General features: G+C 39.1%; 1 protein-coding gene across 3 annotated transcripts in view; it reads left to right on the forward strand.

The window, feature by feature from the left end:
* Lsamp (limbic system associated membrane protein) overlaps positions 1 to 26,808 on the forward strand; it is a 2,143,093-nt gene that overhangs the window by 344,873 nt on the left and 1,771,412 nt on the right. The window lies entirely within an intron of this gene.

The raw sequence follows: 26,808 nt of genomic DNA on the forward strand, positions 1-26,808 counted from the left end.
AGTAACTAGCTATCGTAGCTGTCATATAAAATGCATTTGCAGTTCTTTTGTCCTGAAGTTCAGTTTTACATTAAACAACATTATCTACTCTTAAAAAAATAATTAACTACTAATCTGTTTAAAATAACACAGAATGACTCCGACTCAATAAACTAAAAGAAAACAAAGTAATAACTTTGAATAGAAAAAGGTTATTGCAGTGTTCCAGCACTAGACATGGTCCAGAGAGATCTGTACTTTATCAGCTAATGGCTTTAACTAGTAAATATTGTTAAGTCTTAAGAAGACTGGAGATAAACAGAAGTGCTCCAGAGATGTGTGAGCATCCAGAGAGGTCTGGAATAAAACCCTTTCAAGGTTACAGGCGAAGGTGTGAGCATCCCTTTGAGGGGTAGAATGTGAAGTCAGCATTTTTGCTGCTGTTATTTCCAAGGGAAGGGAGAATAACTACATCCCTGTTTTGTTACTGCTCTAGTGGGGGATTCTCTGAGCCAACCATTTGCAACAATATTACCCTAAAGGGGGTTTTCAAAGTAACAGCCAAACTGTTCCATTTCTACAGAGTCAGGAGATACTATCTCACCACTGACCATTTCATTGAACACAACTCAAGAGGATATGTAGTGAACAGAATGATTTTTGTTTTGCCCTGTGAAGATAATTTGCTTTATAGAATGAGGGGGGGTCATTCCATGGAGCTAATAAAGCCATGATTATATTGTTTAACCATAACAGCATAATTTATAATTCAAAACCAGTGTCATTTTCTGGGGCTGTGAGTCTGCACTTACATATTGAGGAATAGCTTTGTTATCTGTAACTCGGAGTTACAGGTAAACTTAAATCTTAACATCCAATGAGAAAAAACAAAAACAAAACAAAACAAAACGACAACAAAAATCAGAAACCACATAGAAACTATCAGTTAATGGTCACCCAGAAGTATATAGATATGGAAATAATAAATTTTACTTTTCTAGCGAGGAGCTGTAGTGATGGATCAGTATTTAAAACTTTTCCTTTTCCTTTTCCAGAGGGCCTACATATGTTTCCCAGCACCCATATAGAATACTTACAACCACCAGTAACTTCATATCTTGGGTATCTGATGTCTTCTTCTGGTCTACATAAAGACCCTAAAGAATGTGTCAAGCACACACATGAATAAATAACAAATTAGTCTTAAAATATGATAGAATAAAATGTTAATGACAAATTATTTCAACAGACATGTCTCTCTTTTTTTATTAGGTATTTATTTCATTTACATTTCCAATGCTATCCCAAAAGTCCCCCACCTGCTCCCCCACCCGCTCCCCCACCCACCCACTCCCACTTCTTGTCCCTGGCATTCCTCTGTACTGAGGCAGATAAAGTTTGCATGACCAATGGGCCTCTCTTTCCACTGATGGCTGACTAGGCCATCTTCTGATACATATGCAGCTAGAGACAGGAGCTCCAGGGGGGTACTGGGTAGTTCATGTCTCTTAATGCGTGTTTGCAGATCTCAATAAAAATGCTTTAGAAATCCAGTGCCTATGCTGTTTTATTCAGATTAAATAAAACAACACCCCCTGATAAGCAATGGGAATGGAAGCCTACTAGTTAGGGCTGAACTCTTGCTAGACTAAAATATATTCTAGAAAGACCCACATCTAATGTAAATTCATTCCACTGGGAGAGATTCTCAGCTTAAGGATGATGTAATAATGCTGATGGGGAGTTGATATCACCTTAAGTTGCCATGTTCAACACAGTATGATATGCTTATCTAAGTATCACATGGGGGGGAAGGTGTATGATCTTTGTTCATAAGTACTGTGCTATTTTAGAAAGTTATGAAAGATTGACAGCCTAATGTGTTACCAAACTACAAAATCACCCTTCAGTTAAAGGCTCTAAATCCTACAAAGAACAATCTTGTTTAAAACATGGACATAGAAAATGTCACTGTGAATAGGAACTTGTCATAGATAGGAAGTCAACTCTTACGGAACTTATTGTGGCTTCATGAAACTGTCATTAAGACACAGCCTAGCCATGGATTATAGATTTAAAACCACATCATCGAAGCTGATAAGTAGAAAAATAATATTGCCTTCACCCTATACATATTCTACAAGAAATTATGACATTGAGATTCCTTGTTGTCACAATAACTGAGAATAAATAACTTGATTTCAATCAATTAAATGAAATGATCACTTAAAATGTATTACATTGTGTGTTTTTGCAAATTTTTCTTCCCCTATTTTTTCAAAAAAAGGTATGCATTGCATCCTTAGAGGACTAGTACATGTTTAATGGTTTGGGGTGAGTGAGGGACATCTGTCAAGGAAACAGATCGACTGGCCAATTGAAATGTCATTTCCCCACTTCATGTAGAATGCTGCCTTGTCTCTGCTGTTTCCTTCACTCTCTTTCCATTTTATTCTTTGGTATTTTGATTTAGACATAAAAGCTCAGACCTAATTTAAACCGACAGCAGAATCAAACACTGTGACCTTGCCAGGATTGTTCCAGGCCTTCAACACAATCCACTGGGGGTAAGGTGTGAGCAAGGCTGGGTGAGAGCAAATGGGCATGGAGTGAGCTCTTTCAGATGGTCCTATGGCTCAGGCCCAGTGTTCCTGGAAGACTAGTCATGGGCCCGAATGCATCATAGCCTGGCTGTCAGGGGAATATAGGCTGCAATGGAAAGGAGAGAAGAAAAATGTGACATTTGAGAATGACAAAATTTGTAGGAATGGAATTGTGAAGACAATACGAGGTCCCTACATAGCACCTGTGGAAACTGAGTGACTGCAATTTGCTCAGGTATGGGAAAGTAGCCATTGCTATATTCGGTTTCAAAGTAACTATTGCATAAAGGAAGGCTGGGGTAGGAATGTCCGTCAGGGCCCTCAGGAGTGTTTTGAGCAACACTTGCAGTGTTAGTATGTATTCATTATGCAGCAGTAGACATGGTGGTGATGCCTGCAGATGTTGCAGGACTGTTTCTGCACTATTTTGTTATTCAGAATCCTAATAGGTTAACTGGCTTTCTGGTGAGCCTGTTCATGGCCACACAAACACAATCTTCCTTTAGAGATGCCTCCATATATCAGGAGGCCAAACCAGCAGGTTCTTTTTGTTCGATCACAGATCCTCTACCTTCCAGTCTCTCTCTTTGAATTCAGATACCTTAAACTGAGTCGATAAGCAACATCTGCCATAGCCTTCCTCCCCTTTTCAGGCAAGCCTACTGCCACCCACCATGCTAGGACACAAGACACTTTTCAATTCTATTTTATCTTGACTGATTACACTCCTCCAAGAAGCTAAGTCACCTACCTGATATGCAACCATCTCCAAATCCCAGAAACATCTAAGAGCCAGAAACTCTCTTTGTGTATTGGAAAAGAATGATCCTTCCTTTTTTCTTTCAAAACTCTCATCACAGAAAACATTTCTGGACTACTTCTTTCTTTGCTGTAGATAAAGAGAGGACATCCTAAATAGGTAGTCAGGGAGCCTGGGAGAATTCAATGACTATGAGAACATGTTGCTAGGAAGCATCAGAGGAAAGCTGGGGTAGGTGGCAGGACTAAGGAAGTGTCCTGGATGGGATAGCCTACGGTGCACTCATAGTCTGGGCAGGATTTTAGACATGAGGCAACAGTAAATAAATAAATAAATAAACGAACAAATAACAACAAGGAAGTCTAAATTGCTACTGCTTAGTGACAATATGCTTTGTACCAATGTCTGTTAATTATCTGTCTACTTACTTATGCATTTATCTACTTTACTTATTATTTAGATTGATTTACATTTTTTCCTGAGACAAATTGTCACTTTGAATTGTAGCTCAAGTTGGCCTCAAAGTCCTTATCTTTTGGTGTAAATAGCAGGGATTTCATGTGGGTACCAAGACAGGAGACACTGATACTGTCTGAAGTGCTTATTGTGATACATCTTGAAATCTCTTTCAATCTACATGAGAACATAGGTACTTAGGAAGTATAAAAGTCGGGTTTTCATTGTTCGCTTGTTTGCTTTTGTCTTCCGCTTGATTCAAGAACATTTCCCTTTGCTGCAAGGAGGGACCATGGGTCTCTTCCTCGTTGACATTCTTTCTGAGCTGTGTCTTTAATTCCTGGGCTTTGATGTTCTAAAATACATAGTGTTCTCCATGAAACACAACATGTCGTCACTACACAGAGACTAAGAAACAAAATTCCTGGTAGACAAAACGAAATGATTGTAATCTTATTACAATAATTGAAACATAGCTTAACCAATAAAGTACATGTAAGCATGAGGACATTGAGTTTGATTCCAAGAATAAAATTTTAAAAAAAAGTACCCAAGTTGTATACATGTAATCCCACTGAGATGCAGCTCTCTGGGCTCATTGGAAAGCTGGTATATCCTAGGTTGTTACATCTAAGCCTGGGGATCTTGTTTCAAAACTACAAACAAGATGGGTAGAAACTGAAACAGTAGCTAAGGTTATCCACTGGCCTGTCCATGTATACATATGTACATTCTTAATTGTATACTCATGCTCAACATGCAAACACATTGCTGTATTATATTTACTTACATAAAGGCACATCAAATCACTCCAAATAGGACACCAATGAGAGACCAAAAAAAGATTCTAACAACAACAAAATAAAACCATGGAAACCAATATATTTATTGGTTTTTAATATAGAACATTAGTGAGAACTCACATATAAGAGTATGAGTGACTGAAGAAACTCTCCATAGCAGCAAAGTGTCATTTTGTCATGGATGATGGCATCATGGAAGCTACATCATGGAGTGCCCTCTTTAAGTTATCCTTCCTACCCTGACATACTCTAGCTTCTGCCAAGATCATGTACAGATAAGACTTGGGGCAGGGAAGAATAATGGCTAAAATTCAAAGTGAGAATCTTGTGACCATCCTTCCTCTACCACTTAATGGTCCTTCTGCTCTTCTGTAGTCGTTGTCATCATCATCAACAGCATCATCATTTGTCACAACTACTTGGCTAAGTGACTGCTGCTTTAGGATGCCATCATGTTATTCCTGGGGGAGGGGGCATGCTACAACACTCATCTACCTACAGAACCTATGTACAGTCGCATACACATGACCACCACCACCACCACCATTACACTATACTTAAGCCAACAAAGTAGTGCAAACTTATAACTCAGAATGAGGAATGTAGAAACCAGAAAATCCATGGGGCCAGCCAGTCTAGCTTATTTAGCTTGTTTGAGACCAATGAGAGGCATGATAAAAAAAATGAGTAGATAGATGACAGCTGAGAAATAGCAAACTATATCACCCTCTGGTTTGTAACCACCCCGACACACAAAAACACACACACGTACACACACACACACACAGAGAGAGAGAGAGAGAGAGAGAGAGAGAGAGAGAGAGAGAGAGAGAAGTATACTTCCATCACACAAACACAAACACACACACACACAAATAAAAATTAAAAAAAAATAAACCAATGGTAAGCTAAATAATTCTTGACAGAAATCATGGCATGTAATGAGAATCCATGAGAGTCAAAGGCAGTCAGGGGCTGAAGAAGCATGCAGTGTGTGAACAGAGGTACTGGGAACAGTGGATGATCTGAGCAGACAGAATATTGTGAATACTGAAGTAAGATTGAATGTGCCATGCTTTAGGAATTCTGAACTGACTGCACAAAAATTTAAAATGGAAGACCTGGTGGGTTTGGAAAGAGTCGCAGTATTGAGACAGTCTAAGGGCATAAGAAAGAAATTGCTGCTGATTTTTGAGCAAATGACTTTGTGAATAATCAAAAGAGGCTGTTGCCATGGCCAAGCTGAGGGTGTGAATATATTGGCATAATCTATCTTTGTGGGAAAAATCATCTCTGAGCAGGTATTTTAACTTCTGTGAGGTACAGCCTTAGCACCTGTAAACTCAGCCTTGGCAGCGAACCATGGATGCCTATAGAGCTGTACTCCACACAAGAGAATAAATCAGCTCTGCCTTTTCTGCAGTCAGCTCACATGCCTGAGATATAATATATGGGCTTCTCCTACTCATAGCTCCAGGAGTAGACGTGGGAGGAGGCCTGGGGTTGAAAGGTGCTAGTCTCAGGCTTGTAAATACACCTTTGAGTTAGAAAGAGCTATCATGTGTACAGCTCACTCCACCCTCCCGTTCTGCAAGCACAGGCTCATCCTTCAGCTAACAGGCTATTGCCACATCATTTCACTCCACCAAGTTCCCTTGACTTGGCAGTTTTTCTGATTGCCTGGCGGTCACAGACGATACTCTGTCTTTTGCTGATACCGAGACCTGGGAAATGAGGGAGTAGGAAATTTACACAGCTTTTCTCTGAACCACAGCCCATTGCTGTCCTTGAACTGAGACCTGTTCTTGCTAAACTAGTCAGTCTCTTTCCATTGCTAAGCTGACCTGATTTGCTTTTATTTCCAACCAGTTTTCAGGTTAACTTCCTTTTCATCTCCAATACTTCTCTCAGGACATGTTTTTATATTTGTGAGCAGAAATTTTCCACCTTGCAAATAGCTGGACACTGTACTTAGTTTGTAGCTGGCTCCATCATTCCTGATTGAAGAAAATATAATAATATCTTGATAGTTGACCAGAGTAACCTGTGTCCAGAGAACAGAATACTTACAGAAACAAATTTCTTCAACCTCAGCATCCTGGAAACCTCTTTTAACCTCAATGAGTCACTGTAGTTTTCCTGGCTAAAGGTCAAAGAGATTCTTCATTTGACTGAGGTTTGCACTCACAATTTATTGGGGCGATCTGAGAAATTGGGAGGAAGTGGAAGTGAATGGTGATGTCCAATTTAAAATGCAGAATGTCTCGGCACAAATGCTGAGCCCTTGCTGAACAACTCCATCATTAACAATTACTATCCCTGGTCATGAAATCACAAAACGCATCTTCCTTGTAAAAACTAACTTTTAAGCTTTAAAGTCCTTATTTTAGAACACATAAATTAAAGGTACATAAATACTGCAGAGATCACCTAGACCTTTAGCTCCATTCCCCCGAATAACTTAGTGTATTGCTACAAACACTTAAATCGTATTGATATGTTATTGTTAACTAAAGATTTTAAAACTAGTACCTTTCTTTCCCATCATTTGTAATAAACTGACAGTTTCATACATTTATATGATGAATTTCAGTCATTTTTACCTCCCATCCCTTTGCCTCATTCCCCACCCCCCACACACCTGAATCTTTCTCAATGAGGTCCCCTCCTACTTTCATCTCTTCTTGATATGTGACAGATTCAGCTTAATTAGAATTACTTGCCCTTTTATGGATGCAAAACTTAATTTAATAAAGCAAGGGTAACTTTCTGTGGCTGTACCTATGAAGAAAGTGGCAAACAGCCTGAGACAAGCAGTAGCTATTTTAGTTCTTGAATCTCAAGCTAGGCCGCATCACCCTGGCTGATCAAGACTACAATAATCTCTCAGACTCCCCCTGCTTCTGATGGCTTTGGCAGTTTTGAGTAGTGATCAGATATTTTGTAGAATTGTCCATCAGTTGAAGTGGGTTATTATTTTTCTAATAGAGTGAGGTTATAAATTTTTTTTTGGAAAGATCACCATGGAGACAAAAATATTATTGTGACAAAATATCATCATGGGTTCATACATCAAATATGACTCACTTCTGTCAATATTAACAGTGAACATTGAAGAAGTGTTTCTAACTGCTCTTCCACCCACAGTGTATATTTGAATGGAAAGCCACCGTATGCAACCCATACTGAAGGAGTGGCAGGTTATCTATTTCCTTGAAATGGAATAATTTGCATAAGTGATTTGTAATTTTTCTGAACATTAAGGTTATTCATCTCATTAACTTAATAATTTATGTAGACAAGTTTCAATTCACGGACGTTGGTCTTGTGGTTAAGATGGTCATTAAATACTAATTTATTTGGATGCTCAAGGTGTGCAGCCATGGCCCTGGGTGCTCTTTCACTTGTCTCCTGTGTCCCTCTCACATGTCCCATCAGTGTGCTCATTTGTGAGCATTTCTTTCTTTCTGGAACTGCCCACTCATCCCAAGTTCATTTTGAATATAACCTCCTTTAATCCTAGTGAGTCCTTTCTTAAATGAATCCTGGCTTATGACACTGAAGAATAATGTTAGGCACCAATAGACAGGCACCAGTTTACTGACAAAATATTTGGCTGCCAAACTTGGAATTTCTGTGTCAATATCTATTAGATGATAAATGTCAATTGCACAAACCACCAAATAGAAATATTAGTGTTTTGACTTAGAAGATGAGGAAATGGAGGACAGGGTACATAGTGCAATTTGCATGATGCACTAACACTAAGACTTAATGTGATAGAGATAATAATGAGAGTGTATTTTATTAAAAACTTGTGTGTTACATGGAGGATATTACAACAGTGATTGCTATTGGAAAATGAGTATAATGAAGATGCTAACTTCTTGCACTGTGGTAAATTAAGTATACACAATGCAAATTATTTAAATAATAGTAGAGATGTTAAAGATTGCGTATGTGTTTACATCAACAGTAAGAACCAAAGCTGGAAGTTAACGTCTGGTTATAAAATTACAGAACTGTAAATCTTAGCCCTTTATTGTATGATGAAATTTCATACGATGCTTAATCTTTGATTTTAAGTTGACTGCATTTAAATCACTCAGGGACCATCCCTCTAGGGTGTCTGTGCGGGTGTTTCCAGAGAGATTCAGAGAAGATATGAAACCACACCCTGAGTGTGGGAAGCCCCAGCCCTTGGGTTAAGATTTTGGGCTGAATAGAAAGGAGGATGCAGACTGTGCTAACCTTGCTTTAGCTCTCTGACTCCTCCTTACACAAGGTGATAAAGTGCTTCACATTCCTGACATCGTGCCATCTCCTCTATGGTAGACTGTAGCCCATATGTATTAAAACCCCAGGGGGAAAAGCATTGTTCCCTTAAATTATTTTGACAATCATTTTTGTCACAGCAATAGGAAAAGTAACATAAAATGGTACCAGCAGTAATCAGATGAAAATAGAAGCGTGGTTTGCAGTATTTGCTGTGACTTATGAGTTCCTCTGTACTATGAAGTTGTTAGGTCAATTGATGATAAAGGCAGAGTTTCATCACAAAGCCTGTCATGGAGTAAACACTTGCGAGTTCGACTCTCTCCTTTGTCACCTCCATCTTCACTGCCTTCATTTCTGTCCCTGTTTCCTACACTTGAAGCACTTGATAAGAATTTCCCTTACACAAGTGGGTAAATTGAGAAGGCAAATAGTGCACCCATGGGTGCCTAGTGCCATGAAGCAGAACACTTGGCAAGTGAAGTCATTGGGGTTTACTGTGTCATTTTCTTCTCGTTGTACAGCAGTGGAAGGAAAGTTAGATAAAACATAAGAAAGCCACATTGAAGAGGGGGAAAGAAACTAGATTTACCATTAGCTAATGTGACCAGATTGCTTGTAATCATTTGTGAGCTGGCCCAAATCTCTTTTGTCTCTAGTGTCTGCTCTTCTCTTAATTCGCTTCATTTTGACCCTCTGTCCCTACCTGCAGGTGGGTGTTATGTGGAAAGAATATCTGTGTTCCACTTTCTCTTCTCTAAAACAAAGGAAAAAAAATACAAAGCTGGGAGAGGAAATCAGGGCAGGAAACATGGTGACCACAATGATTGTCAACTTCATAAACCCTGACTTATTATCCTCATTTTTCTAAATATTAAATCTGTAATATACAGCCATAATTCATGGATAACATAAAACAGTTCTCATTTCTACTTCAGTGTTGGAGCAGCCTGAAAGACTTGTTCAGAGAGCATATATTTTTCCTAAGCACATGCAGATGCTGAATTAAAGGAGAGTAGAAAGAGAGAAAGCAAGCTATGATAATGAACTGGGGTCCTAATTCTCTTCTTTCAAGCACCCTGTTTATGGATTAAACACCTTTGATCCAGAAATAGAGATCAGAGGATCATTGAGATAGGACATTCTGTGAGGTCACCAATCTCAATTAAGTATGTTTAATGCAAACCAACCCATGCAAGAACAGACCTGGCTGACTACTACATTTTTTTCCCAGCAAGGTAAGGACAATTGGCTTACTGTTTACCATTGGCCAACGTGAGAGCAAATTAATATCATAGGGCCCTAAGGATATGAGAATAACTGAGTTTATATTTATAAAAGTGTGCCCTAATTCAGCCTTCCCATCTCCTATTGCTCTAGCTACTGACAATTGTTGAGCATCACTTAAAACATTTTTTCTCTGTCGTTCAATGATGAGGAGAAAGTCGGCCCAATACAGTTGGTTCCCTTACAATGTCTATTGGGCCTCAATGGCAGGCATACCTGAATTGCAATCAGAAAACCAAGGAATGAATGAGCAAGAAGAAAGAGGAGTGGGCCATTTCTAACTTAACTATTGTTTTCTTGTTGCTTTGGTGCTTGGGATAAAGTCCAGGGCCCCATCAAGGCTACACCATTGGTTTCCCATTGAATTACTTTATCCCAACACTAGACTGTTGTTTTTGATGCCTTCCTCAACAAAGGATTTGGAAAGGAGTAAATCAGACACCCATTAAAATATCCACCTATTAAAATTCCCTGTAAATGTGTAAGTGCCATATTTTAATAGGAAAATGAATGGAGTCATAGGAGTGGATCAGTGCTAGTTCTCTCTATACCTGTAATGCCTCTCCTTGCTCCCTATGCTGTTGGTCTTTAATTGTTTCCTATTAAAATTTATAAAATAGAAAAGCTGAGAAAAATTCTGATGATCAATGTAATCCTCTTTTTCTAATAAATGAGAAGTTAATTCCGAAGAGATGGTAAACACTTCTCAAATGACTGCAAAACCAAGTATCAGCCATGTTTTCTGGTATCTCTATTGTTAAGGAATGTTCTTGACATTGCTTCCTCCCCCTATTTTTTAAATCTTTTTCTTTTCATTCTATCACCATCCATAAGTGCGTACATATTTTTATCCCTGTTTCTGCTATATTTGCAGCTTAACTTATGGGCAGAAACATGGACACACACTGATTTCTGAGAGATCTTTGTCTTGATGCTGACTAGTATTCCCTGGTCCTGGGCATCTGTCCAAGAGCAGGTGCCTTTCTCTGCAAAAGGCTCTGTCTCAAAAGGATGCAGGTGCAGGTCCAACCCTGCCCTTCGGCTGCTTCAGGGTTATGATCTATCACAGGCACATCACTCACCAAGTGAAAGGAAGGCAACCAAGAGCTGACAACATTGGCAACATTAGGCCTGGGAAGTGGGCACATAGAGCATCTGTAACAGTTTAGCGATTCTTAGCTTGATGGATGGGAAAGAGGATAAGAAGAGACACCTGAATTTGTTTACACAAGACTATTGTCCATGAACCTGAGACCTTTAGGTCATGAAAAAATGCCTGTCTATTTTCTCAAGTTGAGCATGAACTGAAAGGTGAGACACCGAGGGCCTGGATTTACATCCTTATAGGCTCTTGGGGGACAAATTATTCTTATTTAATAATCTGCAGTTATGTTATACATTGCACATTAATTTAGACATGCATAGAATATATATGATGGTTATAGTTATAGATTCATGAATGAAAGGTCCTGAAAACAGCTTACAGTTTATAAGAAGAATAACTCTTTAATGTTAATAAAATATTGTAGGAGCATGAAAGGAAAGGCAGGGTATAGCACAGAGTGGATGGTTCAGGAGCACACCAAATGAAAACTCATTGAGAACGGATAAAATGTTCAGTGGGGTGTAATACAAAAAGAGTTATATGCAGCAACTTACAGGCTTAAATGTTTCTGGGCTGTTTGTCTTCTTAGATTGGAAAGCCTACAAACATCTTATTTTGTAGAGTATGGGCTTGGTTTTAACTACTTGTAGATAAACACAGCATCCAATTGCTAAACTCAGATGTGCTGTGTTGAATGAATGAAGTGTATCAATTACACAAATGTGGTAAGTGTACATTGTAGAATCTGAATTAGGGTAGTAGCAGTGAATGAAAGGTGAGGATAGATATAGGAATGGAAGAGGTCTGGACAAAAACAAGTGAGCAAGTGATAATGGATGCACTTGGAAGAAGCCACGACACCACAAAGCAGTATTACATAATGAGACAGATTAGCTGTGAAAGAATTCATCTGGCATGCATCTCTCAATTGCCTCAGGTACATTTGTTTTTGAATGTTTAGTGGAGACCCTAGACAATGGTAACATAACTTCAAACATGAATAAAAGTCAACGACCAAAATTAGTTTCAGGCAAGGGACAATTTTTATAGGACAAGTCTTAGGTACCAGAGGTAAATGGATTAGAAAACTGTGAGAAAGACCACCAGGGCTCAGAAAAGGTTGCCAAGTTTACAAATAAAGAATATATGGAGAGTTTCCTGTTTTCAGGAAGCAAGTAGATAACCAACAAGTGATCTTGCTTTATGCAGTTCTCTAAAAGTTAAGGGTAGGAAATGAAGAGGCTTTCAGAGTTGTTGAAGAACTCAGAAGTAAAGCATGGGTGTGCTCTATTGCAGACAGAATTCAAGTCGATATGGCTCCCATCAGTAGTGTGGGATTATTATTTAATATTACAAACTGATATATAACAAGAGAACTTAGTCGGAATGCCGCAATCAACACCCTAACCTATGGTGGGTACATACGTGATGGTTTCTATTCATGGTCAATATGACCTAATTTGGAGTCTTCTGGGAGGCACACCACTGGTCTGCCTTGACATTTAAAGCAGGAAAGGAGAAACAAGATGTGTATCAGCAAACATCTCTTTCTGTTGACTGAAAGCAGGGTCAGTGTGACTAGTTACCACACTTGATTTGTCATTGTACTGGCTAGTTTTGTGTTAACTTGATACAGGCTGGAGTTATCACAGAGAAAGGAGCTTCAGTTGAGGAAATGCCTCCATGAGATCCAGCTGTAAGGCATTTTATCAATTAGTGATCAAGGGGGGAGGTCCCCTTGTGGGTGGGGCCATCTCTGGGTTGGTAGTCTTGGTTCTATAAGAGAGCAGGCTGAGCAAGCAAGGGAAGGCAAGCCAGTAAAGAACATCCCTCCATGTCTTCTAACATCAGCTCCTGCTTTCTGACCTGCTTGAGTTCCAGTCCTGTAACCTTTGGTGATCAACAGCAGTATGGAAATGTAAGCTGAATAAACCCTTTCCTCCCCAACTTGCTTCTTGGTCGTGATGTTTGTGCAGGAATAGAAACCCTGATTAAGACAAATTGGTACCAACATAGTGGGGTATTCCTGTGACAACCTCACCATGTTTTGGGGAGGACTGTGGAAGGACTTTCGAACTTTGGGCCAGAAGATCCATGCGGTGTTAAGAGTTCTTTGTGATGTTGTGTAGGAGCTTGAAAGATAATGTTGAGAACAGTGCAGAAGATGGAGGTCTGGCTTGTATAATTTCAGAGGGAAAATTAAAGACTTTTTTTCAGGGCCATTGCTATTTTGGATTGTGAAGATTCTGTGCTTCTGGTTAGTTGGGGCTGAAGAATCAGCTGTGATTAACAAGATACCAGAACCACTAAAGTGAAACCTTTGTATTACCTGCACTATCAATGCTGGTTAGCTGGAGCTAAGAAATTAGTGGTGCTTAAGAAGAGACCAGCATCATTGAGGTGAAATCTTCTGGGGATTGTTTTCTGGTAGCACAAAGAAGTTGTGTTCCAGAGACAGCCAAAGTTGTACCTTGTGCTGTGGCTGGGCTTGGTAATGTGTAAGAGTTACCCAGGTGGTACTGGTTTTGAAGGCATGAAGGGGTCACACAGAACAGCTGAAGCTTGGCACTAGGAGAGGCCTTAGAAGGCCATTGGTGAAGATGCAGCCTCAGTTGCAATTGATGGCCCAGGACTAAAGGGGTCATGCAAAGGAGTTGAGGCTTGTCACTATGAAGAGAGCCTATGAGAGGCTATTGTTGAAGCCAAGTTACAGTGGAAGACAGCAGCGTTTTGGAGATGCTAGTACCATGAGATGACCACCAAGAACAGCAGCAGCAGTGGAGTACATGCAGCTGGAGACTAGAAGACAATGTGTGTGCTACAAAGGACAGGGCTGGAGAAGTGACCCAGGCCCTTGGAGGAGCCCAGAAGATCATGAGTTGGTCCCAGACATTGGACAGTTGGAGATTGAATTTTGCTTTTGATTCTGACTGTGCCCTGATATTTTCCCCTCTTGAAGGAAGAAAGTATTTTAGTGGAGCCCACATTTAAGAGACTTTGAATTTTAAAAGATATTGGATCTTTGAAAGGGATTGAACTTTTAAAATGTAAAGACTGTGGGACTTTTAAAGTTGTTTAGATCTTGGGTATGAATGAGAAATTAAGGGTTGAGGCTTACTAGTGATGTGTTTGTGTGTCAAGTTGACAAGGGGTCAATTGTACTGTCTAGTTTTGTGTTAACTTGATACAGGCTGGAGTTATCACAGAGAAAGGAGCTTCAGTTGAGGAAATGCCTCCATGAGATCCAGCTGTAAGGCATTTTATCAATTAGTGATCAAGGGGGGAGGTCCCCTTGTGGGTGGGGCCATCTCTGGGCTGGTAGTCTTGGTTCTATAAGAGAGCAGGCTGAGCAAGCCAGGGGAGGCAAGCCAGTAAACAACATCCCTCCATGGCTTCTACATCAGCTCCTGCTTTCTGACCTGCTTGAATTCCAGTCCTGCATCCTTTGGTGATCAACAGCAGTACGGAAATATAAGCTGAATAAACCCTTTCCTCCCCAACTTGCTTCTTGGTCATGATGTTTGTGCAGGAATAGAAACCCTGACTAAGACAGTCATGATACCCTAAGCCTTAAGACTATGAGACAAAATATTTATTTTAAAAATTGACTCTCTTAGAGATTTTGTCTCAACAATGGAACAAAAAGAACACCCAAGGCAGCCCATTTGCTGTGCCCTTCCATAGTGGAAGTGAAAGGAAATGGAATCTATTTACATGGTGCAGCAAATAGGGGCTGAGTCTACATTTCGGAAACATTTATGTACATCTCCGTGTGTTAGTGGATGAGTATTCGCACTTGAGTGGAAGGGCTGGCCACAGAGGCCTGGAGAGTTTATTGGATCTCCTGGAACTGGAGTTAAAGGCTGTTATCTCCCTTATGTGAGAGCTGGCAACTGAATTTGGGTCCTCTGCAGGAGCAGTATGCACTCTTTTTTTTTTAAAAAATATTTTTATTAGGTATTTTCCTCATTTACATTTCCAATGCTATCCCAAAAGTCCCCCATACCCTCCCCCCCCACTTCTCTACCCACCCACTCCCACTTTTTGGCCCTGGGCATTCCCCTGTACTGGGGCATATAAAGTTTGCAAGTCCAATGGGCCTCTCTTTCCATTGATGGCCGACTAGGCCATCTTTTGATACATATGCAGCTAGAGTCAAGAGCTCTGGGGTACTGGTTAGTTCATAATGTTGTTCTACCTATAGGGTTGCAGATCCCTTTAGCTTCTTGGGTACTTTCTCTAGCTCCTCCATTGGGGGCCCTGTGATCCATCCAATAGCTGACTGTGAGCATCCATGTCTGTTTTTGCTAGGCCCCGGCATAGTCTCACAAGAGACAGCCCTATCTGGGTCCACTCTTAACTGGAACAATCTTTCTAGTCCTTGAGCACACTCTCATAACAACTTAGCCAAGAGAGAGTGAAGTTGCTCCGATGATAAAGATGTAATCTATTTGGTGACCTGGTGTCATTTTAGAGCTTCTTTCTTTTTTTTATTATGAGGAAGTTTATAGAAATACAATATGAACAAAAAAGTATGAGTATACAATTGATCTCTTGCTCTCTTCCCTTCTTGCTCTCACTCTGTCCTTTCATTCCTGCCCCACTCTCTCCAATTCCCCTCCCCCTATCTCTCCACATGCTTATGGCCAGCCTCTTCTCTTCTCTTCTCTTCTCTTCTCTTCTCTTCTCTTCTCTTCTCTTCTCTTCTCTTCTCTTCTCTTCTCTTCTCTTCTCTTCTCTTCTCTTCTCTCCTCTCCTCTCCTCTCCTCTCCTCTCCTCTCCTCTCCTCTCCTCTCCTCTCCTCTCCTCTCCTCTCCTCTCCTCTCCTCTCCTCTCCTCTCCTCCCCTCCCCTCCCCTCCCCTCCCCTCCCCTCCCCTCCCCTCCCCTCCCCTCCCCTCCCCTCCCCTCCCCTCCCCTCCCCTCCCCTCCCCTCCCCTCCCCTCCCCTTCCCTTCCCTTCTCTTCTCTTCCCTTCTCTTCTCTTTTCTCCTCTCTCCCTCTCCCCTCTCTCTTTCTCTATCTTTCTCTGTCTCTACTAGCCTGAATAAACTCTACTCTATACTAAAAGCAGTATACAATTTTATGAACTTCTAGAGATTGAAAACATGTATGTAAACAGTACTTGGATCAAAACAAATGAAGAAACAAGAGGCCTGCCAGGAGCTTCTGTGCCAGCTCCCATTACTAGGTTTGGATATACAGTAACAACTTTCTATTTTCTGTCACTATCATTTACTTTTTTCTTCTTCGTGAATTTAAAATAAAGATTTTTCTAACACTACTCCTCTGTGCATTAGAGTTTTTAACCCATGATCCTTGATGAACTCATAGTTTTAACCCACATGCAAGGGATTAGAGTAAGATTATGTGTAAACGTGGAGGTAATAATTACAGATTTGGGATTAAGAACAAAAAGACAATTGTATCTTCAGATATGCACATAACATCTTTCTATTGGAGAGTGAGTTCTTGGCTACCCTCTTATTTCAAATCCCTTTCCACATTTATTTTCCTTCATTTGAATGCCACATTACTATGGAGATATAAAATAATAGCAATGTGTGTTCTTGAAAATTGGTTTACTGACTTCTCTGAAAATATTCACTATTCTTTCATATTTGCTTTTTTTCAGTATGGCACAGGGATATGAATTTCACAGAACTTGAAAGTATATTCTATCTGTGGACTTGGGCTCCACCTGGAATAGAGACCATTATGTATTCTTTTTCCTCACAAAAGGCTCCTGATTATCACCATTTAATTTTCTTTTCAAGTCTACTCCTGCCTTTCTTTCAATACTTTTCCTCCCTCGTTGTTTCCTTATCTATGGCTCTGGAGATCAAATCCAAGGCCTTGTTCATGCTAGACAAATACACTGTCTTGAAGTGAAATCTCAAGCCCTTACTTTTTCTTCTATTGGCAAAGCTCTGTTCTCACATTTATACTTTTATCTAATATTGTAGAAACTAGGATATTAGTTCAGCACTTTATAGCTTTGACATAATAATTTTCATACATGTATATCTGTGCTCCTGTCAGCTATGTGTTACTAGAAAAGCATACCTAAGATAATCTACCTTAAGAGAGTTTATTAGTTACGTTTTATGACTATGATAAAACGCCATGACCAAGGGGGCTTATGGAAGAAGCCATTTACTTTAGATTAAAATTCCAGATAGGGAATCAAAAGTGTCACAGAATGCATGACAACAAGGACCAGAACAGGAAACTCACTTATTGTTTCTTCAATCACACACAGAAAGTAGAGACCATAAACTGGAAGTGGAGCAAGACTCTAAACCCTCAAAGATCACTCTTATCAACATGTTCCTCCAGTAAGGCTCCACTTCCTAAAGGTTCCGTACATCCCCAAACAGCATCACCAAGCAGATACCCAGTATTAATTTTCAGTTATGGTTTCAGGGGTCTCATTCCACAGCAAGTTGTTCCTGCTCAGTCTGAGTCCCTGGCAAGAGAGTAGATCACAGCCAGAGCCTGTGGTGGAAAGAAATGTGTACCTGATGATGGCTAGGAAGAGAGGAGAAAGAAGTGTTCTGAGCATCTTCTTCAAAGACCCACCTTCCCCCTCTTACCCTGAAGGTTTTGACTTCTTCCAATACTGTAACAGAATGGGACATGCTGTTAGAGGATAGTCAGTGCCCAAGATAGAACAAGGAATTGCAGTTCTCCTGAGGCTGAGCATATCTTTCTCTTGTTTTCCTACTTAACAACCCAGCAATTAGGTAGGCCAAGCAATGATACTCATTTCATAAGAAACTGAAGACTATTTGACTTATAGAATGTGCAGGTCCTGGAACTCAAGGTCACACTCATTGTTTCCCACTCATTTTCAGTTCTTACCTCATGGTCACATCTCGAAATGTCTCTGTCTCTGTCTCTCTGTCTCTCTCTGTCTCTGTCTCTCTGTCTCTCTCTGTTCCTCTCTGTCTCTCTCTGTCTCTGTCTCTGTCTCTCTCTCTCTCTCTCTCTCTCTCTCTCTCTCACACACACACACACACACACACACACACACACAAATCCCACAGGCCTCTCTTTCATCACTGAGGCATGAGAAGATGATGTAACTTGCTTGTTTTTGAGCAAAATTACTAGTTACAGAGTCAAGGCTAAAAGCCTGTCATTCTTCATAACTTACAGTTCATTGCTCATTTTGTCTCCACCACACCCTCTCCAAGGCTAATGTAAATACAAGTCTTTTTCCCCTAAATTTCTTACAGAATGTCTCTCCTCCTCCTCCTCCTCCTCCTCCTCCTCCTCCTCCTCCTTTTCCTCCTCCTTCTTTTGAGGTTAATGATGCAGCAAGGGTAGGAGAAGGTTTTTGCCCTGCCCCTTGTGTTTCAGAGTATTGGCATTCTATTGGGCAAAGCAAGCAGTTCCAACCCTGCTGAGTGTCTTGGCAATGGCTGCATTGACTCTTCTTCATCTCTATTCCAACATTTCCAATGAATAGAATAGAATAGTGTCTGCCTTCATAGAATCTCTGTGATAATCAAATAAAGTTATTTATAGTGAATGCATCGACACTGACACTGCCAGACAGAAGAGCTTAATCTCAGTAAAATTATTTACTTCAGCTTTGTCTTGATATTTGCTCATGAGTTACTTCTCCCGTGTGTTTCCTCAAAGTTCACATTGTGTGGTCTTGGATGTCCTTCTGTTTAGAAGATGGGTAGAATTTGATGGAAAATTACTGTGCTTATCATATACATATCTGTTGGAACTGAAACATGTTCACATACATGAAGAATAATATTTTTATTAAATGATAATTAGTTAAAACAAGTTAGCTGTGGTCTTGAAGGTTTTTTTAAATCATTGTTTCCACTTTTGCTTGTCCTTCTTTGTCTTTTCATGTCTTTATTAAGTCACTACACCTGTGGTGTAGTTCTGCCCCTTCATGCATAGCAAAAGATCTCCAGATCCCAGATTCAAGTCAATGATAAAGAAGGAAACAAGGAAATCTCACTGAAATACAACATTACCATCCATTCTTGGCACTTACACTGGAAGGCAAAGTGGAAAATCACAGCCAAAGTGAGTAGTTTTGGGTTTTGAATGTTCTGCTGATTCCTGGCTGACTGCAGCTTGCTGTCCCTTTTCTCCTGGGGGTCAAGGTGACTGAGGACAGGAGAGTATATGACAATCAGTGCATCCTTAAATGCCAAGTTCACAGTGTTCTGGTTATAGGGCATAACTAGAGGCTTCACCTACATCTCATCTGTGCCCTGTCCTCTGCATCCCAGATAGAACCTAGTAGTAGGAATATTACCATTTAGGTGCCATTTGATCTGATCTGTAGCACATCAGAAGTGCTATAACAGGTATTGTAGGAAATACGGTGTTTATTCTCAACCAGTTGGAGGAAAATCACAAAGACGATCATCTGTGTGAGATGCTGGGTATGACAATGATTCATTGGTATTGCATATACTTTAGATATTTTGAGTTTTATGTTGCCTTCCTAGAGAAACATCAGATCTTGTAGTTAGGAGTTCATAGTCCAGCTAGGGGTGACTACATAGACATCTTCCTCTTCCTTTTCTATTCATTGGCTATGCAGCTTTTGAGAAATTGCTGTTCACAGGCACAGGCTTTTCACCTATGAAACTCAGTGGTCTCATGAGCACCTGAGAAACCTCGACTTCCTTGGAAACAAGGTTAGAGGAGCAACACTAAGGTGTTTTATACTTAGACACTGGCTCTTTTTTAAAACATAGGGAGAATGGTAATCTTTTATGTAAGAAACCCATGTTTTAGTTCTGGAGAGGATGGGGGGATATGAAGTGTCCTGCTTTGCCAGCATGAAAAAGCATTCGAATCTGACTCTTGCCCATTCATGTGACAGCAGCTTTACAGAGCAAGAAAGCTTGGGCCATGCTGGGGAATGGAAGGCCAATGTGAGAGCTATATAAAGGAACGCAAGCAGTTTTGTTTTAGAGCCAAAGAGTAATAGAGACAAAGGTACCCAACATAAGAAATGCTTAAATCTCCCTGGTTTCAGATGAGACAATCAAGACAGAGGGTCTTGGTGTCATTTGGATATTTTAAAACGAGGTTGCTACTTGCTAAACTAAGGATAGCAATCCTAAAAGCCTTTTCAACACTTCACTTCTATTTTTTTTTCTTATGTGAGCTCTATTTGTCCGGACTCCATAAAGAGAAACACAGCAAAAACTTCTGGTGGTGTGCTGCAGTTTCTTTTCTCCTCCGAGGACTCTGAACAGAGTGATGTCAGCAGAGACAGACACACGTGGGCATAGGCAAGGTGTGTACTGAGGCAAAGGCAGTGGAAGACATGTCGTGTTTGAAGGAATGTGAATAGAACTCTATAGAAAGTGACAGATGCTGAGCCTGTCTTGCTGGCACAGGTAGCTATGAATGCTTGAGGGTGGGTTTCCAGTCTTAGCTAATCATTGCTTCCCTGACAGAGGCACAGTGATACCTTCTCCTGGTGCTCTCCCTGGTCCCTCCTGCTGACTAGTGGTGAGGCTAAGGCCTGGCTGTCTCTGCTAGATAGTGTCATGGCTGCTCGTTCCTATTTGCTTTCCCTTCTTTACCTACTGAACTGTTGGTGTATCTGTGAAGTGGTTGCAAGTGGATTGAGCTGCCTCTGTCTGCTAAGCTTTGAACTAAACTGCCAATTTCCAGAAAATACAGATGGGAGTGGCTCCCCAAACCTTTCTAAAGGTTTCCTCCATATCCTTTCTTTCCCACTACCTCTGGTGGCTGGTAGGCTAAAAGGGAGGTTAAAGCTTTTGAAGATCTATCATTAAAAATAAGGTTTGAAAAAAATTCCAGTTACATTCTTCTTTTCTGGAAACTGTCTATGATTTTTGTGCCATGAATATACACAAATACACTCAGTGACTTGATAGTAATTCTGAAACTCCCAAATCTATAGTTTTGAATGTGCTCTGAAATCAGAGACCCACATGTTCTTCTTTTTCATGACCTTTAGATTATTTGATTATGATGGGTTTAGTAAAATGGTAATAATCATGACACAAATACACTTAAAATTCTCTTTATCAGTAATAAATTTACTAAGGCAGTTTAATATAATTAAATGTGTAGAAATGTACAATTAATTGTCTCTAACATATTTCATAATAACAGGAAATGTGGTTATTTTTGATGCCTGAAGTAGGCAGAGCATGACATCAGTGTTTATAGTCCTTGTACAATATACTTTTTAAAAATAACAAGGTAACATATTCTTCAATTGTGGAGGCAGCCTAGGCATCTTACAATATGTAAAGAGCAACAGTCTTTACATTCCAGTTTGGCAAAACAATGAGAAAAGTTCATTGCCAAGCCCATATTTCTTTGTACAACCAGGATACCCATGTCAGCTATTAGTATATTCTGAAGTGTGAGTATGCTGTATTTTCCATAATAAATCCATCTATAACTAAGTAGTGGTTTAGCCACAATTCAACTAAAAGAGAAAAGCAATAAAAATAGATAAAATTTTGAGTAACGTTTAGAGAGAATGATAAAAATCACAGAGTCTAAACAAGTAAGTTAGGAGGAGAACATGATTTCAAACATTATACTGAAAAAAAAAGGCTCTAATGGAAGCTACTACATGGTATTGTGTTGAGGAAAACATTTGAGTAGCCTCACACGTTGGTCAAAGCCCTTACATGCTGTAATTAAATCTGTGATCGCACCTACAATTTGTAAATGTGAGAATAATCAATGGTCCTTGTTCCCTTCATCTGCCCCACATCTTGTTTCCTTGGCAACAGGTACAACCTGATTTTATGAATTTCCAGAATTAATCTCACAGTTCATTTCATAGGTATGTATTTTAGATGAGTCAATATTTGAAAAGAAGAAAAGGAAACCTAAAAGCAACTTCAAAACCCCCTGATGAGGGCACCATAGGTTGGCATTTCTCACATCGAAGGCCTATGCAAAGAGCTACAAAGTGCCCACTGCTGTGCTGGCTCTGGATGTCCTCTCATTGGCCATCACTCTTCCTACTTTAGGATTTCAGCATTTGAAATGGGGTTTGGGGATTTATATGGGTGACTCAGAATATAAGAGGGGTGACAGCAGAAACCAACAGGATTAGATAATGGAAGAAATCTTTCTGTAGGCACTGATGGAGACCTCACAAATATACAAAATCCAGAGAAGACTAGAAGACAAAGAGGCAACTTGGCAGAAAAAGGGGGAAGTAAAATCATGCCAACTTAGCACAAGCTGATAAAAAGAGTTGACTGGATTATTACCATATCCATAATCATGTAAATTCTGTACTTTGAGCACATAAATAAATGCAAAAAGGAATATTAAAAATCTAAACTACCACATGCACCACTTGATACCCAAGCATATACTAATATTTTACATGAGAAAGTTATCTTGAGCTTGGAATATGACTCTATTTATAAGGAAATTGGCAAGTACTATAAATTAATTTAAAGAATCTCTTGAACATCTAGGAATTATTTATGTCAGTTTGATAACAACTAACCCACACATGTTTTATAATCTAATATACCATGATTCTTTGTATTCCAATTATCAGTTTGTGAAGAGGAAATATAATTATCTAAGCAAGAGTAGGTGTGCAAGACGTCTCACACGGAAAGGCATTTCAGATTATAATAACCTAAGGGGAAACATTTGTTAATATGGTTTGTAAGTGTTTTCTGCATGGACAATCATGTTTATACTGCTGGTGCTGGAAAATAATAAATTATATTCTGGATATGTTTTACATAGCTTCTGTTCTTTTTAAGGAATATGATTTTATCTTATATAAGGCTAATCCTGAAAATAGTTGTCCATGATATCTAAAGCATAATTTTGTAATGGTGAGTCATGCTAAACAAGTTTCTCAATCCATATTAATACAAAGGGATAATATCGAGAAACAGATTTGATTCCATATATATGTACTTGCGGTCAGGCAGAGCTCTATTTGTAGGACTTGCATAACATTCCTGGGTGATGTGCTATGCTAACTTCTAGATCTCCTAGAACTGGCTTAAGAGCAGACTCTAAAATATTGGGGAAAAGGGGAGACAGTTTAGAATATTCAAAGAAATCAGGATTCTTCTCTCTAGTCACTGATGGTTCAACACTGTTTTCTGTAAACTTGAAAATGTCATAGCCAATATCCAGGTTTGGTTCCCTGATCACTCTATGACATATTTCTACCAGGATCCGTATTTTTGCAAAGACAGAAGATGGATTCAATAACTGATGTCACTGTAGCAAATTGTCCTTGAGAGTAGAGGACAATCTACCATGTCTAAGAGACATGCTGTAATGGCCACATTTGCTTTGCTAGATGCCTGCCAGATTTTCTCCACCACTTTGTGAACATCCTCATCACTGTTTTTAGTCTAATCAAGGTTATAGCAGCTTAGCAAAGTCTTTGCACCTTCAAGGTGCTTCCACTCAAAAATTATGTCCTGAGTATTATCTGCTAAGTCATAATGTTCTCAAATCATTTTATGCATCAACAGACATTTTATCCAGCTCTTTAGTTTATCTTTTATGACTTACAAAGTTTGGATTGCTTTTCAGTCATGAGATTTTTTTTTTCAATCTAACAACACTTAGCACTTAGGAGCTCTGCTGTGATAGCCAGCTGGATCCCATTCTGTTTGCTATTTTAGTACAATGTCAATGGGTGGGTCACACCAATGGTTAAAAGGAAAAGAGTCAAACTGAAATGTGCAATGAAGAGTATTTCCTTTTATCCTATAAAAATAAAATATAAGTTTCTTTTATCTTGAGTGTATAGAGGACATAGGAACTCACTTTGAAAAAAGTAGAGTATGGAAAAAATAGTAAGTTGATAATGGAGAAATCCAGTAAACTCTGCCTTTTCTAGGTTATCAAGATGAACAGTATTAATTCGTGTGGATATCATATGCTCCTGATAAAATGTGATAAACGAGACATGATATATACCCACCATTTGGATTCTCAGCCTCTATGCTCAGAATAATTATGGGAAATTTATTACAGGAACACTCAAATGTAGGATATTCCACCAAAAAATGTTAACTAGTAGAGCAATTGCAACTGTCAAGATCATGAAAAACTTAAAGGAAACCTGACAAAATATCTCAGAGACTAATGGAGTGGAAGAAGACAACACAATTCAGCTAGACCTTTAAGGATGGTTTTAAAAAGTACATAGTAGCAAAGCTAATGAGATCTGACTGAAGGCTTCCTTTTATCCAGTAGAGGTATGCTGGTCAGTGGCTGTTTATTAGGCTGCCCTTTTGTCGACTCAGCTTTGTGTGTAGAAGAACGCTGATTATGACACATCAGCTTGTGTCCATTATGAAACAACTTATTCACATTACACACATCTGTGTTAGTACCCATGATTTTCCATGTGTCTCACAGTAAATAAATTGAACACACATTTATTGTTCCATAGATTTATTATCGAAGCCTGAATTAAGATGTCATCAAGTTTTTCCTTCTGCGAACCATAAGGGCAGGGTCTGATTTAGCTTCTATGCTTGAATATTGCACAACCAGCAACTCTCCATATAAATTCATGTGGCCTTGACTCTATGCCAGTGTGTTGTTGCATCCAGAAAGTCATCCTAAATTGGATCTCAGGTTAGTGATCTCTATTAGACTCATCTTCAAGGGCACTGCATCCACACAAAATCATTTTTGTGTACTAGAGTTAGTATTACAAAATATATTTTTATGAAAAAAATATTACATTTAGTGTTTGTGTGTATATGTGCATGCATATACATGCCTGAACACTCTGTGTGTGCATATATGTGTGCATGCATACACATACACAGAGGCATGAACTGCAGGAGAAGATGCACAGGTATGGTAACTGGTAACTACAGGCCCTATGTGGTTACTTAATATCAAACATAGGTTATTAGGCAAGCAACTTTAATCACTGAATCTACTCAAAGGTCTGGGACACACCTTCTTTGGCTCCTTTTGTTATCATGCTTCATCAAATACAAGGCCAAACTCCTCATGTTTTATCTACTGAACATTGCTCAAACCATGCACTTTGCTTCCTTTGTACTGTCACCATCACCACTCATCCAGACTATGAGCCTTGTTCATCTAGGCAATGACAGAATGCCCTTATTTCCAATTATGATTTTGCTCCACTCAAATAAATTCTATGTTATGATGATAAATGTTATCAAGCAATGAACACTACCTAGAGTTGAGACCCTCCTAGCACCTTCCATGTTTCTGGAAATAAATCACCTAATCTTTGTTGTAGCCCTGAGCCCTGTGTGCACTGTCAACACATTGGTCAAACCAGAGACAAGTTTCTAAGTCATTCTGTTAAAAGCTAACAACACCAACTTCTGTCCATGGTAGAAAACAGGACTTCTTTCTATCATGGTTTTGCTTGGGCCCTGCTCTCTCTAAGTAACCTTCTGTAGTCTTAATAGCACCGCTGTCCTCCACCTTCAGTCTCAGTTCAGGAATCAAATATGTTTCCTCTCCCTCCCTGAAACAAAAGAGCTCCTGTATTATATATTATCTGTATACTTCAAATTCTTAAGTGTCTACCATATTTTGGAAAAAAACATTTATATATATATATATATATATATATATATATATATATACATATATACATATATATATATATATATATATATATATATATATATATATATATATTTGGCTTCTGTCTATCACTAGACCAAAGATGTACATAGAAAGTGGATTATTTTACTTTCTGTCTTAAACTCATTCCTACCACAATGCATCCCACACTTAATTATTAATATACATATGGATTTAATTTCCATTATACATTTTGATGTCTTTTTCTCATCTATTGTAATGTTAGTTGCTATATTTACTATTAATACTTAACATTAGTTTGGCATTAAAGAGTTAAAACCATGCATGTCATGTCAGTCACATACAATTTAAGAAAAAAAAAATAAGAATTGTTTTTAGTGATTTCCCAACCTGGTGACAAGAATAATCTAAATTTATTATGTTAGTCTAAATAATAAATTAAAGTGTAACTATTCCCATACTGAATTAACCATCTAATAAATTTATAGCATCACTTCCAAGTATCTATGGATGTAGGATATCTATACCTATCATCTATCATCTATCTATCTATCTATCTATCTATCTATCTATCTATCTATCTATCTATCTATCTGTCTGTCTGTCTGTCTATGTTTGAAATGTGTTTTTTGCTACTGAGTATTGACTTACTTTCCATTGATACATCAGAAATGGCTACGTGGATTTAAATATTTCTTGACCCCTTTTTTTCATATCATGAATAGGGCTCTCCGCATGTTGTGAACATGCTTTTCTATCATACCATTATGCCTTCTCAGTCTTAGTAGTACAACATTAAACCTTTACAATCTGATTGACTAGATAAGAACAGATACTCTCTGCTCAGCCCTTTATCACTGAGGTCTCTCCAAAACAATTGTAGCTCACTTCCAGACAACATAAAAGACCAAAGTGCCCTGGATGTTTTCATTTGTTTAGTGTGCTGGGGTTTGA

The sequence above is a fragment of the Mus caroli genome, unplaced genomic scaffold, assembly GCF_978045245.1.
Source record: "Mus caroli unplaced genomic scaffold, Mus_caroli_1 scaffold_17, whole genome shotgun sequence".
Taxonomy (NCBI): Eukaryota; Metazoa; Chordata; class Mammalia; order Rodentia; family Muridae; genus Mus; species Mus caroli.